The sequence below is a fragment of the Canis lupus genome, chromosome X, assembly GCF_003254725.2.
Source record: "Canis lupus dingo isolate Sandy chromosome X, ASM325472v2, whole genome shotgun sequence".
In the NCBI taxonomy this organism is placed as follows: domain Eukaryota; kingdom Metazoa; phylum Chordata; class Mammalia; order Carnivora; family Canidae; genus Canis; species Canis lupus.
The window spans coordinates 61,664,582-61,680,863 of record NC_064281.1 but is presented as its reverse complement, the minus strand read 5'-3'; positions in this window follow the sequence as shown (position 1 = coordinate 61,680,863).

Below are 16,282 nucleotides of genomic sequence, written 5' to 3'. Positions count from 1 at the left end.
ATAAGTGAAATCATATGGTGTTTGTTTTTCTCAAATTGATTTATGTCACTTAGCATTATAACCTAACGTTTTTGCAAATGACAAGATCTTACTTGTTTTTACTTTCAGTTTTTAATTCCAGTTAGTTAACAGGTTAATATATAATATTATATTAATTACAGATCTATAATGCAGTAATTTAACTGTTCCAGGCTTTTTATGGCTGACTAATATTCCATTGTGTATTTTATCTATAGATATTTTGAATACATATACACACACATGTATACATAGAGAGATATTTGTAATATACATATATATACATATATACACATAACAGTACACATATACATAAAGGGAGAGATTTGGAATCTATCTATCTATCTATCTATCTATCTATCTATCTATCTATCTTCTTTATTCACCTATATATATTTATGTCCTTTTGAAAATTTATTTATTTATTTATTTATTTATTTATTTATTTATTTATTTATGAGAGACACACGCAGAGACATAGGCAGAGGGAGAAGTAGGATCCATGCAGGGATCCCAATGTGGGACTCGATTCTGGCACCCCAGGATCATGCCATGGGCCAAAGGCAGGCACTAAACTGCACGGCCACCAGGCGTCCCAAGATGGCAGAGTATTAAGAGGACATTATGTTCACCTCATCCTTAAAAAACAGTTAGATAGGGAGGAGGGGCAAGATGGCGGAAGCGTAGGGTCCCCAAGTCACCTGTCCCCACCAAGTTACCTAGATAATTTTCAAGTCATCCTGAAAATCTAAAATTCGGCCTGAGATTTTTTTCTTTTTTCTATTTTTTTTCTTTTTCTTTTTCTTTTTTCGGCCTGAGATTTAAAGAGAGAACAGCTGGAATGCTACAGTGAGAAGAGTTCATGCTATCGGGGTAGAAAGACTGGGAAAAAAGAAATAAAGAAACAAAAGGCATCCAATGGGGAGGGCCCTGGGATGAGCCCGGCTAAGGCCGGAGCGAGTGCCCCCAGGACAGGAAAGCCCCGCCCGGAGAAGCAGGAGTTTCACCAATCTTCCTGGGCTGTAAGGGGCTCCCAGGGAGTTAGAGCAGGACCCCAGGAGGGCGGGGATGCCCTCAGGCTCCCTGGGACACTAACAGGCACCTGTGCCTCCGGGAGAGTGCACCGAGCTCCCTGAAGGGCTGCAGTGTGCAAACGGCTGGAACCAGGAGCAGCTCTGAGGCGGCTCGGGTGGCGGCTCCGCGCAGAGGGGGCTGCGCGGCTCCAGGAGCAGAACCAAAGCACTCGGGGGGCGGCTCCGCGGAGACGGGGCTACCCGGCGGGAACGTGAATACAACAGAGCAGGCCCGGGAACACTGGGCGCCAGGGACACAGCCCAGGATCCGACCTCCCCCGGGACAGGCAGAGGCCAGGAGGGCCCAGGACAGCAAGGACGCTCCTGCACCAAGATGAGCAGATCAGCGGCCCCGCCCCGGAGCCTCCAGGCCCCTGCAGACCTAGATCTCCGGGGCTACTGCGGGAGCTGAATCCAGGGCTCCAGAGCTGGCCGCCGCAACTGAGGTTGTTCCTCCTGGGGCCTTACAGGGTAAACAACCTCCACTGAGCCCTACACCAGGCAAGGGGCAAAGCAGGTCCCCCAAATGCTAACACCTGAAAATCAGCACAACAGGCCACTCCCCCAGAAGACCAGCTAGAGGGACAAGTTCCAGGGGAAGTCAAAGGACTTAAAGTATACAGAATCAGAAGATACTACCCCGTGGTTTTTTTGTTTTGTTTTGTTTTTTGTTTTTGTGGTTTTTTTTTTTTTTTGGTTTTTGATTTGTTTGCTTCCCCCGCCTTTTTTTTCTTTCTTTCTTTTTCTTTCCCTTTTTCTTCTTTTTTTCTTTTTTCTTCCTTTTATCTTTTTTCTTTTTCTCTCTTCTTTCCCTCTTTCTCTCCTCTCTTTTTATTCTTTTCCCAATACAACTTGTTTTTTGGCCACTCTGCACTGAGCAAAATGACTAGAAGGAAAACCTCACCTCAAAAGAAAGAATCAGAAACAGTCCTCTCTCCCACAGAGTTACAAAATCTGGAATATGATTCAATGTCAGAAAGCTAAATAAGAAGCACTATTATAAAGCTACTGGTGGCTCTAGAAAAAACCATGAAGGACTCGAGAGACTTCATGACTGCAGAATTTAGATCCAATCAGGCAGAAATTAAAAATCAATTGACGGAGATGCAACCCAAACTAGAAGTCCTAACGACGAGGGTTAACAAGGTGGAAGAACGAGTGAGTGACATAGAAGACAAGTTGATGGCAAAGAGGGAAACTGAGGAAAAAAGAGACAAACAATTAAAAGACCATGAGGATATATTAAGAGAAATAAATGACAGCCTGAAAAAGAAAAACCTACGTTTAATTGGGGTTCCCGAGGGCGCCGAAAGGTCCAGAGGTCCAGAATATGTATTTGAACAAATCATAGCTGAAAACATTCCTAATCTGGGAAGGGATACAGGAATTCAGGTCCAGGAAATAGAGAGATCCCCCCCCCTAAAATCAATAAAAACCGTTCAACACCTCAACATTTAATAGTGAAGCTTGCAAATACCAAAGATAAAGAGAAGATCCTTAAAGCAGCAAGGGACAAGATATCCCTGACTTTTATGAGGCAGAGTATTAGGGTAACAGCAGACCTCTCCACAGAGACCTGGCAGGCAGGCCAAAAAGAGCTGGCAGGATATATTCAGGGTCCTAGATGAGAAGAACATGCAACCAAGAATACTTTATCCAGCAAGGCTCTCATTCAGAATGAAAGGGGAGATAGAGAGCTTCCAAGACAGGCAGGAACTGAAAGAATATGTGACCTCCAAACCAGCTCTGCAAGAAATTTTAAGGGGGACTCTTAAAATTCCCCTTTAAAAAGAAGTCCAATGGAACAATCCACAACACAGGGACTGAACAGATGTCATGAAGACACTAAACTCCTATCTTTCAAGAGTAACTCTGAATGTGAATGGGCTTAATGACCCCATCAAAAGGCACAGGGAGTGAGACTGGATAAAAAAGCAGGACCAATCTATTTGCTGTCTACAAGAGACTCATTTTAGGCAGAAGGACACCTACAGCCTGAAAATAAAAGGTTGGAGAGGGATCCCTGGGTGGCGCAGCGGTTTGGCGCCTGCCTTTGGCCCAGGGCGCGATCCTGGAGACCCGGGATCGAATCCCACATCGGGCTCCCTGCATGGAGCCTGCTTCTCCCTCTGCCTATGTCTCTGCCTCTCTCTCTCTCTCTGTGTGACTATCATGAATAAATAAATAAAATCTTTAAAAAAAAAAAAAGGTTGGAGAACCATTTACCATTCAAATGGTCCTCAAAAGAAAGCAGGGGTAGCCATCCTTATATCAGAAAAACTAAAATTTACCCCGAAGACTGTAGTGAGAGATGAAGAGGGACACTATATCATACTTAAAGGATCTATCCAACAAGAGGACTTAACAATCCTCAATATATATGCCCCGAATGTGGGATCTGACAAATATATCCATCAATTAATAACCAAAGTTAAGACATACTTAGACAATAATAGACTTATATTTGGTGACTTCAATCTAGCGCTTTCTACACACGATAGGTCTTCTAAACACAACATCCCCAAAGAAACGAGAGCTTTAAATGATACACTAGACCAGATGGATTTCACATATATCTATAGAACTTTACATCCAAACTCTACTGAATACACATTCTTCTCAAGTGCACATGGAACTTTCTCCAGAATAGACCACATACTGGGTCACAAATCAGGTCTGAACCAATACCAAAAGATTGGGATGGTCCCCTGCATATTCTCAGACCATAATGCCTTGAAATTAGAACTAAATCACAAGAAGAAGTTTGGAAGGACTTCAAACACATGGAGGTTAAGGACCATCCTGCTAAAAGACGAAAGGGTCAACCAGGAAATTAAGGAAGAATTAAAAAGATTCATGGAAACTAATGAGAATGAAGATACAACCGTTCAAAATCTTTGGGATGCAGCAATAGCAGTCCTGAGGGGGAAATACATCGCAATACAAGAAGCCATCCAAAAACTGGAAAGAACTCCAATAAAAAAGCTAACCTTACACCTAAAGGAACTAGAGAAAAAGCAGCAAAGAGATCCTACACCCAACAGAATAAGAGAGTTACAGATTCGAGCAGAACTCAACGAAATCAAGACCAGAAGAACTGTGGAACAGATCAACAAAACCAGGAGTTGGTTCTCTGAAAGAATTAATAAGAGAGATACACCATTAGCAGCCTTATTAAAAAGTGGAGAGAAGACTCTAATTAATAAAATCATGAATGAGAAAGGAGCGATCACTACCAACACCAAGGAAATACAAACGATCTTAAATACATATTATGAACTGCTATACACCAATAAATTAGGCAATCTAGAAGAAATGGACGCATTCCTGGAAAGCCACAAACTACCAAAACTGGAACAGGAAGAAATAGAGAACCTGAACAGGCCAGTAACCAGGGAGGAAATTGAAGCAGTCAACAAAAACCTCCCAAGACACAAAAGTCCAGGGCCAGATGGCTTCCCAGGGGAATTCTATCAAACATTTAAAGAAGAAACAATACCTATTCTACTAAAGCTGTTTGGAAAGATAGAAAGAGATGGAGTACTTCCAAATTCGTTCTATGAGTCCAGCATCACCTTAATTCCAAAACCAGACAAAGACCCCACCAAAAAGGAGAATTACAGACCAATATCCCTGATGAATATGGATGCAAAAATTCTCAACAAGATACTAGCCAATAGGATCCAACAGTACATTAAGGTAAATATTCACCATGACCAAGTAGGATTTATCCCCTGGACACAAGGCTGGTTCAACACTCATAAAACAATGTGATTCATCTTATCAGCAAGAGAAAAACCAAGAACCATATGATCCTCTCATTAGATGCAGAGAAAGCATTTGACAAAATACAGCATCCATTCCTCATCAAAACTATTCAGTGTAGGGACATAGGGAACATTCATCAACATCTTAAAAGCCATCTACGAAAAGCCCACAGTAAATGTAATTCTCAATGGGGAGCACTGGGAGCCTTTCCCCTAAGATCAGGAACAAGACAGAGATGTCCATTCTTACCACGGCTATTCAACATAGTACTGGAAGTCCTAGCCTCAGCAATCAGACAACAAAAAGACAGTAAAGGCATTCAAATTGGCAAAGAAGAAGTCAAACTCTCCCTCTTCGCCGATGACATGATACTCTACCTAGAAAACCCAAATCCTCCACCCCAAGATTGCTAGAACTCATACAGCAATACGGCAATACGGCAGTGTGGCAAGATACAAGATCAATGCCCAGAAATCAGTGGCATTTCTATACACTAACAATGAGACTGAATAAAGAGAAATTAAGGAGTCAATCCCATTTACAATTGCACCCAAAAGCATAAGACCTAGGAATAAACCTAACCAAGGAGGTAAAGGATCTATACCCTAAAAACTATAGAACACTTCTGAAAGAAATTGAGGAAGACACAAAGAGATGGAAAAATATTCCATGCTCATGGATTGGCAGAATTAATATTGTGAAAATGTCAATGTTACCCAGGGCAATTCACACATTTAATGCAATCCTTATCCAAATACCATGGACTTTCTTCAGAGAGTTAGAACAAATTATTTTAAGATTTGTGTGGAATCAGAAAAGACCCCGAAGAGCCAGGGGAATTTTAAAAAAGAAAACCATATCTGGGGGCATCACAATGCCAGATTTCAGGTTGTACTACAAAGCTGTGGTCATCAAGACAGTGTGGTACTGGCACAAAATCAGACACATGGATCAGTGGAACAGAATAGAGAATCCAGAAGTGGACTCTGAACTTTATGGTCAACTAATATTCGATAAAGGAGGAAAGACTATCCATTGGAAGATAGACCGTCTCTTCAAAAAATGGTGCTGGGAAAAGTGGACATCCATTTGCCGAAGAATGAAACTAGACCATTCTGTTTCACCATACACAAAGATAAACTCAAAATGGGTGAAAGATCTAAATGTGAGACAAGATTCCATCAAAATCCTAGAGGAGAACACAGGCAACACCCTTTTGAACTCAGCCACAGTAACTTCTTGCAAGATACATCCACGAAGGCAAAAGAAACAAAAGCAAAAATGAACTATTGGGACTTCATCAAGATAAGAAGCTTTTGCACAGCAAAAGATACAGTCAACAAAACTCAAAGACAACCTACAGAATGGGAGAAGATATTTGCAAATGACATATGAGAAGGGGCTGGTTTCCAAGATCTATAAAGAACTTATTAAACTCATCACCAAAGAGACAAACAACCCAATCATGAAATGAGCAAAAGACATGAACAGAAATCTCACAGAGGAAGACCTAGACATGGCCAACACGCACATGAGAAAATGCTCTGCATCACTTTCCATCAGGGAGATACAAATCAAAACTACAATGAGATACCACCTCACACCAGTGAGAATGGTGAAAATTAACAAGGCAGGAAACCACAAATGTTGGAGAGGATGCGGAGAAAAGGGAACCCTCTTACACTGTTGGATGGAATGTGAAGTGGTGCAGCCACTCTGGAAAACTGTGTGGAGGTTCCTCAAAGATTTAAAAATAGACCTGCCTTACGACCCAGCAATTGCAGTGTTGAGGATTTACCCCAAAGATACAGATGCGATGAAACGCCAGGACACCTGCACCCTGATATTTATAGCAGCAATGTCCACAATAGCACACTGTGGAAGGAGCCTCGGTGTCCACCAAAAGATGAATGGATAAAGAATATATGTTCTATGTATACAATGGAATATTACTCAGCCATTAGAAATGACAAATACCCACCATTTGCTTCACCGTGGATGGACCTGGAGGGTATTATGCTGAGTGATGTAAGTCAATCGGAGAAGGACAAACATTATATGGTCTCATTCATTTGGGGAATATCAATAATAGTGAAAGGGAATTGAAGGGAAAGGAGAAGACATGTGTGGGAAATATCAGAAAGGGAGACAGAACATAAAGACTCCTAACTCTGGGAAACGAACTAGGGGTGGTGGAAGGGGAGGTGGGTGGGGGGTGGGGATGACTGGGTGACAGGCACTGAGGGGGGCATTTGATGGGATGAGCACTGGGTGTTATTTTGTAAGTTGGAAAATCGAACACAAATAAAAAATAAATTTATTATAAAAAAATAAAAATAAATAAAACTTTGAAAAATACTTTAAAATGAGTTCAGTATAATTATGTGGATATATTTCTGGGACCGTATTCTTTTCTAGCATTATATTTCTCTCTTCTTTAGATAATGCCACATTGTCTTTATTACTACATCTTTAAACTAAGCTTGAAGTAATGTAGTCTCAGTCTTTTTACATTGCTCTTTTTCTACAATATTCTGTTGAATATTCTGATTCTTATGCCTCTTCAAATTTATCTTAGAATCAGTTTGTAAACATCCAGAGAATAACTTGTTGGGATTTTGATTGATTTTCTTGCATCTATGGATTAAGTTGGGAATAACTGACATCAACATTGAGTCTCCCTATCCATGAACATGAACCAGCTCCCCATTTATTTAGTTTTATTTTTTCGTTAATGAAAGTATTGTAGATTTTCTGATATTTTTAATGGTATTTCTACTTAAGAATTTCATTTTGGGGGTGTTAATATAAATAGTATTATTTATTTGATTTCAAATTCTGTTTGTTATTGTCATATAAATTTTATTTTATTTTTATTTTTATTTTTAAATTTAAACTCAATTTGCCAACATATAGTACAACATTTCTTTTAAGATGAAGTGTTCAATAATTTATCAGTTGTGTAGAACACCAAATGGTGTTCATGTGCCCTCCTTAATGCCCATCACCCAGTTACCCTATTCCCCCACCAATCTCCCCTCCCACAATTCTGTTTGTTTCCAAGATTTATGAGTTGCTCATGGTTTTTTTACCTCTCATTTCTTCCTATTCCATTTATTCCCTTCCCCCTATGATCCTCAGGGCTGTTTCTTATATTTCTCCTATGAGTGAAATGGTTTGATAATTGTCTTTCTCTGATTGACTTATTTCACTCAGCGTAATAGCCCCCAGTTCCATACATGTCAATGCATATGGTAAGTATTCATTCTTTTGAGAGCTGAGTAATATTTCTTTGTATATATATACCAGTACTCCTTTATCATTCATCTGTCAGTGGACATCACTTGCAGACCAGAAATGAATCTCACTTAGTTGTGTTAAATGATCCTTTTAATGTACTGTTGGATTCTATTTGATAGTACCTTCATTAGAATTTGGTTCATCAGGGATATTGGATATAATTCTCCTTTTTGGTGGGATCTTTGTCTGATTTTGGTGTTGAGATAATGCTGGCCTCACAGAGGGAGTTTGGAAATTTTCCTTCCCTTCCTATTTTTTGAAACTCCTTCAGTAGAATAGGTATTATTGATTATCTAAATGTTTGGTAGATTTCCCCTGGGAAGCCATCTGGAACTGGATTCTTGTTCTTTTTTTTTGGATTCTTGTTCTTTGGGAGACTTTATTACTGCTTCAATTTCCTTGCTGTTGATGGTTCTCTTCAGGTTTTCTATTTATTCCTCTTTCAGCTTTGGTAGTTTGTATGTTTCTAGGAATTTTTCCATTTCTCCCAGATGCTTAATTTGTTGGCATATAATTGCTCATAATATGTTCTTAAAAGTGTATTTCCTTGGTGTTGGTCCTGATCTCTCCTCTTTCATTCATGATTTTATTTATTTATATCCTTTATCTTCTCTTTTTCATAAGTCTGGCTAGGGGTTTATCGATCTTATTAATTATTTCAAAGAACCAGTTTATACTTTTATTGATATGTTCTACTGATCTTTTGGTTTCCATCTCACTGATTTCTGCTCTGATTTTTATTGTTTCACTACTTCTGCTTGGTTTAGGCTTTATTTTCTGTTTTTTTTTGTTTTGTTTTGTTTTTGTTTTTGTTTTTGTTTTATCCAGCTCTTTTTAGTGTAATGGTAGCTTGTGCATTTGAGACTTTCCTAGATTCTTGAAAAATGCTTGTATTTCTATGTAATTTTTGCTTAGGTCTACCTTTGCTGCATCTCAAAGGTTTTGAACAGTTGTATTTTCATTTTCACTTGTTTCTATGAATATCTTAAATTCTGCTATAATTTCCTGGTTGGTCCATTTGTTCTTTAGTAGGATGCTATTAACCTCCAAATATTTGAGTTCTTTCCAAATTTCTTCTTGTGATTGAGTTCAAAGCATTGTGGTCTGAAAATATGCAAAGTATAATCCCAATCTTTTGATACTATTTGAGAACTGATTTGTGACCTAGTATGTGATCTATTCTGGAGAATGCTTCATGTGAATGTGAGAAGAATGTGTATTCTGTTGCTTTAGGATTGAATGCTATGAAGTCCATCTGGTCCAGTGTGTTATTCAAAGCACTTGTTACCTTGTTGATCTTCTGCTTAGATGATCTATCCATTGTTGTGAGTGGGGTGCTAAAGTCCCCTACTCTCATTGTATTATTATCAATGTGTTCCTTTAATTTGGTTATTAATTGGTTGATATAATTGGCTGTTCCCAATTTAGGAGCATAAATTAGATCTTCTTGTTGAAAAGACCCTTTAAGTATGATATAGTGGCCCTCTTAATCCCTTACTATGGTCTTTGGTTTAAAAATCTATTTTTTTCTGATATAATGATTGCTACCCCAACTTTCTTTTGATGTCCATCAGCATGATAAATGGTTCTCTACCCCTCACTTTCGATCTGGATTCATCTTTGGATCTAAAATGCGTTTGTTGTAGACAGTATATAGACAGGTCTTGCTTTTTCACCCAATCTGATACCCTGTGTCTTTTGATTGAGGCATTTAGTGTTTACATTTGGAGAAACTGTTGAAAGACATAAATTTAGTGCCATTTTATTATCTGTAAAGTCACTCTTTCTGTATATTGTCTCTTCATTTCTGGTTACTTTTGGGCTCTCTCTTAGCTTACAGGGTCCCCCTTAATATTTCTTTCAAGGCTAGTTTAGTGATCACAAATTCTTTTAGTTTCTGTTTGTCCTGGAAGCTCTTTATCTCTCCTTCTATTCTGAATGACAACCTCAGTAGATAAAGTATTCTTGGCTGCATGTTTTTTACATTTAGTACCCTGAATGTGTCATGCAAGTCCATTTTAGCCTGCTAGATCTCTGTGGATAGATCTGATATCAGTATAATGTCCCTGCCCTTTCAATAATTCCTGCTGCTTTTTGTATTTTCTCTTTATCTTTAAATTTGCAAGCTTCACTATTACACGACAGGGTTTTGATCTATATTTATTGATTTTGGGAGGAGTCTTCTTTAACTTTTGAATTTGAATGCCTGTTTCATTCCCCAGATTAGAGAAGTTCTCAGATATGATTTGCTCAACTATACCTCTGGTCCTCTCTCTTTTTTTTCCCTTGGGAAACCCAATAATTCTAATATTGTTTTGTTTTATGGCATTACTGTTTAGTTGAACCCCTCCTCATGGTCCATTGATTATTTTTCCTCTCTTTTCCTCAGCTTCATTCCATTCCATCAACTTGTCTTCTGCATTACTTACTTTCTCTTTTGCTTCATTTAACCTAGTTGTCAGAGCATCAAATTTATGCTATATCTCAATTAGAGAATTTTTAATTCTGGCCTGATTATATGTCATTGCTGCACTAAAAGATTCTAGAGTGCCTTTTATGCTTTTTTTTAATCCCAGCTAGTTACTGCATAATTGTCATCCTGAATTCCATCTCTGACATCTTATTTTATACATATCCATTAGATCTGTGGCAGAGAGTACTACCTCTGGTTTTTCTTTTGTTGTGAATTCTTCCTTCTAGTCATTTTGCCCAGAGAAGAATGGATGATCAAGTTAACAAAATAAAAAATATATCAACCCTGACTCTAGCAAAATAAACAATAGGCAAATCCAAAGAGGTTAATAAAAAAAGAAAAAGAAGGAAAAGAAAGAAAAGAAAATTAAAAGATTAAAAGAGGGGCAGAAGAGAGAATATAATCTCCTAGATGGATAAAACAGGGTGATCCACTTTGTTATGAGTGTATTTTGGTCTCTGTGTTGGAAGACACTAAATGCCAAAAGCAAAAGCAAATCAAAATTTATACATATACAGAAATAAAATTGTATAAAGTTAAAGGAAGCCAAAAATGAAGAATATATCTATGAAATGTAAATATGAAAGTTAAAAAAATACTTAAAAACAAAGAGTTCATAAAGTAAGAAACTATTTGAAAAGAGAAACAAAAACCAGAACATTTTTAACTGAAATAATAAACAAATGATGAGAAACATCCTTGAATTCTATATACTCTTTTCCCCTAGAGCTGGAGTTCTTTTTTCTGTTTTTGTTTAAAAATATATATATATGTTGGTAAATTCGATTTACCAACATATAGTATAACATCAAGTGCTCATCTCAATTGCTGCCTCAGTGCCCATCACCCCATTCCCACACCCACCTCCCCTTCAACTACCCCTTGTTCATTTCCCAGTGTTACGAGTCTCTCGTGGTTTGTCTCCCTCTCTCATTTTTCCCACTCATTTTCTCTCCATTCTTCTATAATCCCTTTCACTAATTTTTATATTACCCATATAAGTGAAGCCATATAATGATGATTCTTCTCCAATTGACTTACTTCACTCAGCATAATACTCTGCAGTTCCATCCACGTTGAAGCAAATGGTAGGCATTCATCATTTCTAATGGAGGAGTAATATTCCGTTGCATATATATACTACATCTTCTTTATCCATCCATCTCTCGATAGACACTGAGACTCCTTCCACAGTTTGGCTACTGTGGACATTGCTGCTATAAACATCAGGGTGCAGGTGTCTTGGTTTTTCATTTCATCTGTATCGTTGGGGTAAATGCCCAGTAGTGTAATTGCTGGGTCATAGGACAGTTCTATTTTTAACTCTTTAGAGGAACCTCCACACAGTTTTCCAGAGGAGCTGTACCCTAGAGCTGGAGTTCTGCAGTGCTGTGTACTTTGTAAATCTGGTGTTCCCTCTTCTTCTAGCTGCTCTTTTGTGGGGAGGGTCCTGCTGCATTGATTCTCAGATTTCTTTTTCTGGGCAGAATAATACAATCATTTGCCAGGGGATTAACCTAAGTTGTTTCTGGCTTATCTATGTGGCTTTTCTTTCCTGAAGGTCTATGTCTCTTTAGGGGATGAGAATAAAAATGGCTGAGCCCCAATCTCTAGCCTTGGAGCTGAATGATTGGGGTCTCTTTTCTTCAGTAAACCCTCAGGGATAAGTGATCTTCACTGTTTGTGTGCCATGTTATGTAGACTCCTGAATTGGACCCACATACCAGTCCTCCGATAGGAAGGCTGAGGGTCTCATGTCTCTGTCCTTTGCAGGGACTCTGCCTATAGAGTAGTTGCCCCCATGTGCATGTGCCCATGTGGCTCCTCCTGTGAGAAGACAGAGGTTTGCCATGTTTCTGTCCTTTGTGGACCCCCAAAGAGAGTGGTCAACTGGTCATGCATGATCCCACATTGCCCCCCCCTTTGCTAGTGGAGGGCTGCCAGGTTTTGTCCTTTGCAAGGCCACCCCCCATACTGAGAGCTGTTACCAGATCATACAGTATTTTGAGAAAGCCCCCTCTGGAACTCACAGATCATAACCGGTTTCCCTGTTGCAATGCTTGAAAACTCTATCAGTTCGGGCACCCTTATCATCTCTGTGACACCAGGGATCCTGAGACCACACCCCCACTTAGGATTCTGCCCCACTTTACCACTGAGCACCTTTCAGGTAGGCATGTATCTCACTGGAGTAGATTTCTAAAGTTTCCTATTTTGCACTCGGATTATATCAGTTTCTGGTAGATGGCTTTTGGAGGCTCCCTCCCTCTGCAGTTTATCTCCCAATATATCCCCTCAGTTTCACTTCTCTACACTCCTACTTTGTAAAATGTGGTCGATTTTCTATTTGTAGAATTCCAGAAATTATTTTCTTATATCTCAGATTGAATTCATAGGTGTTCAGAGAGATTTGATAGTTATCTAAATTCAGGGGACCAGAGGCAACGAGGTCCTCTATTCTTCCACCATATTGCCTCCCTCCTAAAAGTGATTGTCTTCTCTATACCAACTTTGAATACTGAATCCTCAAAATAACTGCTTATAAGTTTTAGATTTTGGTTCAGTTTTTTTTTCTTTTTTTTAATTTTCCACATGGTTGACTGTCATAGGCAAACAAAAACAGTTTTATTTCTCCATTCCAAATCTGTATAACTTTCATTTATTTCTCTTCTCCAATTTCATTTACTAAAATGCCCAGTATGATGTTGGAAATTATGAATAAAATATGTAAAATGTGATAACTTACGCATAAAACATAAAGAAGGGAGTAATAAAGGAAGACAAGAAGAAAAGAAAAAGAAAGAAGATTTTATTCTTTTTCTATTTTTTAATGACCATCAGATTAATATAGATAGCTAATTTAATTCGGATATCATATGTGAACCTCTCAAAATCAATGATAGATGCACAAAAAAAAGAGAGAAAAATCAAACACAATGCTACAGAAACTCATGAATCATGAAAAGAGATAGCAGGAGAAAAAGAAATGAATTGAAAAGAACTACAGGAACAATCAGAAAACAACTAATAAAATGGCAGTAAGTATACACCCTCAATAATTACTTTAAATGTAAATGGCTTAAATGCTCTAATAAACAGAGATTAGAATGATGAATATCCACCATTTGTTTCGACATGAATGGAACTGGAGGGCATTATGCTGAGTAAAGTAAGTCAGTCTGAGAAGGACAAACATTATATGGTTTCACTCATATGGGGAGTACAAAAAATAGTGAAAGAGATTATAGGGAAAGGAGAGAAAATGAGGAGGGAAAACCAGAGAGGGTGACAGAACATGAGAGACCACTTACTTTGGGAAACAAACAAGGGGTAGTGGAAGGGGAGATGGGTTCAAGGATGAGGTGACTGGGTGATGGGAACTGAGGGGGGCACTGGATGGGATGAGCACTAGGGGTTATACTATATGTTGCAAATCAAACTCCAATAAAAATATACAAAAATATAAAATAAACAGAGATAGGGTGGTAAAATGGATAATAAAGAAGTCTCATCTCTATGCTGCTTACAAGATTCACCTGAGACCGAAAAATACATTCAGATTGCAAGGAAGGGGATGGAAAAATATTCACCATGCACATGGAAGCAGGAAAAAAAAATCTGAGATAACAATACTAACATATATATATATATATATATATATATATATATATATATGTTAAAATAGGACTGAAAACAATAAAACAAGACTAGCAGGAGTGGATGGGCATTACATAATGATAAATGATTCAATCATTTATTTTATTTTTTATTTTATTTTTTTTATTGGAGTTCAATTTGCCAACATATAGCATAACACCCAGTGCTCATCCCGTCAAGTGCCCCCCTCAGGGCCCATCACACAGTCACCCCAGCTTGGCTTAAGCTCTATTTGTTGTTCTTTTTGCAGCTCCTTTAGGTATAAAGTTAACTTGTGTAATTGAGACTTTTTAGTTTCTTGGGAAAGGCTTGTATTGCTATGTACTTCCCTCTTATGACTGACTGCTGTATCTGAAAGCTATTTATTTATTTATTTATTCATTTATTTACTTATTTTTTGGAGTTCAATTTGCCAATATATAGCATAACACCCAATGCTCATCCCATCAAGTGCCCCCTTCAGTGCCCGTCATCTAGTCACCACCACATCTCGCCCACCTCCCCTTCTACTACCCCTCATTCATTTCCCAGAGTTAGGTGTCTCTCATGTTTTGTCACCCTCACTGATATTTTCACTCATTTTCTCTCCTTTCCTTTATTCCCTTTCACTAATTTTTATATTCCCTGTATGAGTGAAACCATATAATGTTTGTCCTTCTCTGATTGAGTTATTTCACTCAGCATAATACCCTCCAGTTCCATCCACGTTGAAGCAAATGGTGGGTATTCGTCGTTTCTAATGGCTAATATTCCACTGTATACATAGACCACATCTTCTTTATCCATTCATCTTTCGATGGACACCGAGGCTCCTTCCACAGTTGGGCTATTGTGGACATTGTTGCTATAAACATCAGGGTGCAGGTGTCCTGGTGTTTCACTGCATCTGTATCTTTGGGGTAAATCCCCAGCAGTGCAATTGCTGGGTTATAGGGCAGATCTATTTTTAACTCTTTGAGGAACCTCCACACTGTTTTCCAGAGTGGCTGTACCAGTTCACATTCCCACCAACAGTGGAAGAGTGTTCCCCTTTCTCCACATCCTCCTCAACATTTGTTGTTTCCTGTCTTGTTAATTTTCCCCATTCTCACTGGTGTGAGGTGGTATCTCATTGTGGTTTTGATTTGTATTTCCCTGATGGCCAGTGATGCAGAGCATTTTCTCATGTGCTTGTTGGCCGAGTCTATGTCTTCCTCTGTGAGATTTCTCTTCATGTCATTTGCCCATTTCATGATTGGATTGTTTGTTTCTTTGCTGTTGAGTTTAATAAGTTCTTTATAGATCTTGGATACTAGCCCTTTATCTGATAGGTCATTTTCAAATATCTTCTCCCGTTCTGTAGGTTGACTTTTAGTTTTGTTGACTGTTTCTTTTGCTGTCCAGAAGCTTCTTATCTTGATGACGTCCCAATAGTTCGTTTTTGCTTTTGTTTCTCTTGCCTTCATGGATGTATCTTGGAAGAAGTTGCTGTGGCTAAGTTCAAAAAGGGTGTTGCCTGCATTCTTCTCTAGGATGAATGATGGAATCTTGTCTCACATTTAGATCTTTCATCCATTTTGAGTATATCTTTGTGTATGGTGTAAGAAAATGGTCTAGTTTCATTCTCCTGCATTTGGATGTCCAATTTTCCCAGCACCATTTATTTAAGAGACTGTCTTTTTTCCAGTGGATAGTCTTTCCTGTTTGTCGAGATTCAATCATTTTTAAAGATTCTTTATTTACTCTAAACAACAACACAGACAAAATGACATATAAACACAGAGGGAATGGGATGGTAAAGAGAGGCTGGCTGAATTTGGATCTGAGATTCGTAAGGAACATAGTCCAAATTCTGAGGAAAATGCAGGGGAAAGGATGCCAGCTGGAAGCTAACTGTAGTCCTAAATATTATGGAGCATTCTAACATCTGCAAACAAAGGAATCAGTTCCTGGTAGCTCACTGAAGTATAAAAGTTTATAATTTTGCAGCATTTGAATTAAGAAATCAATATAA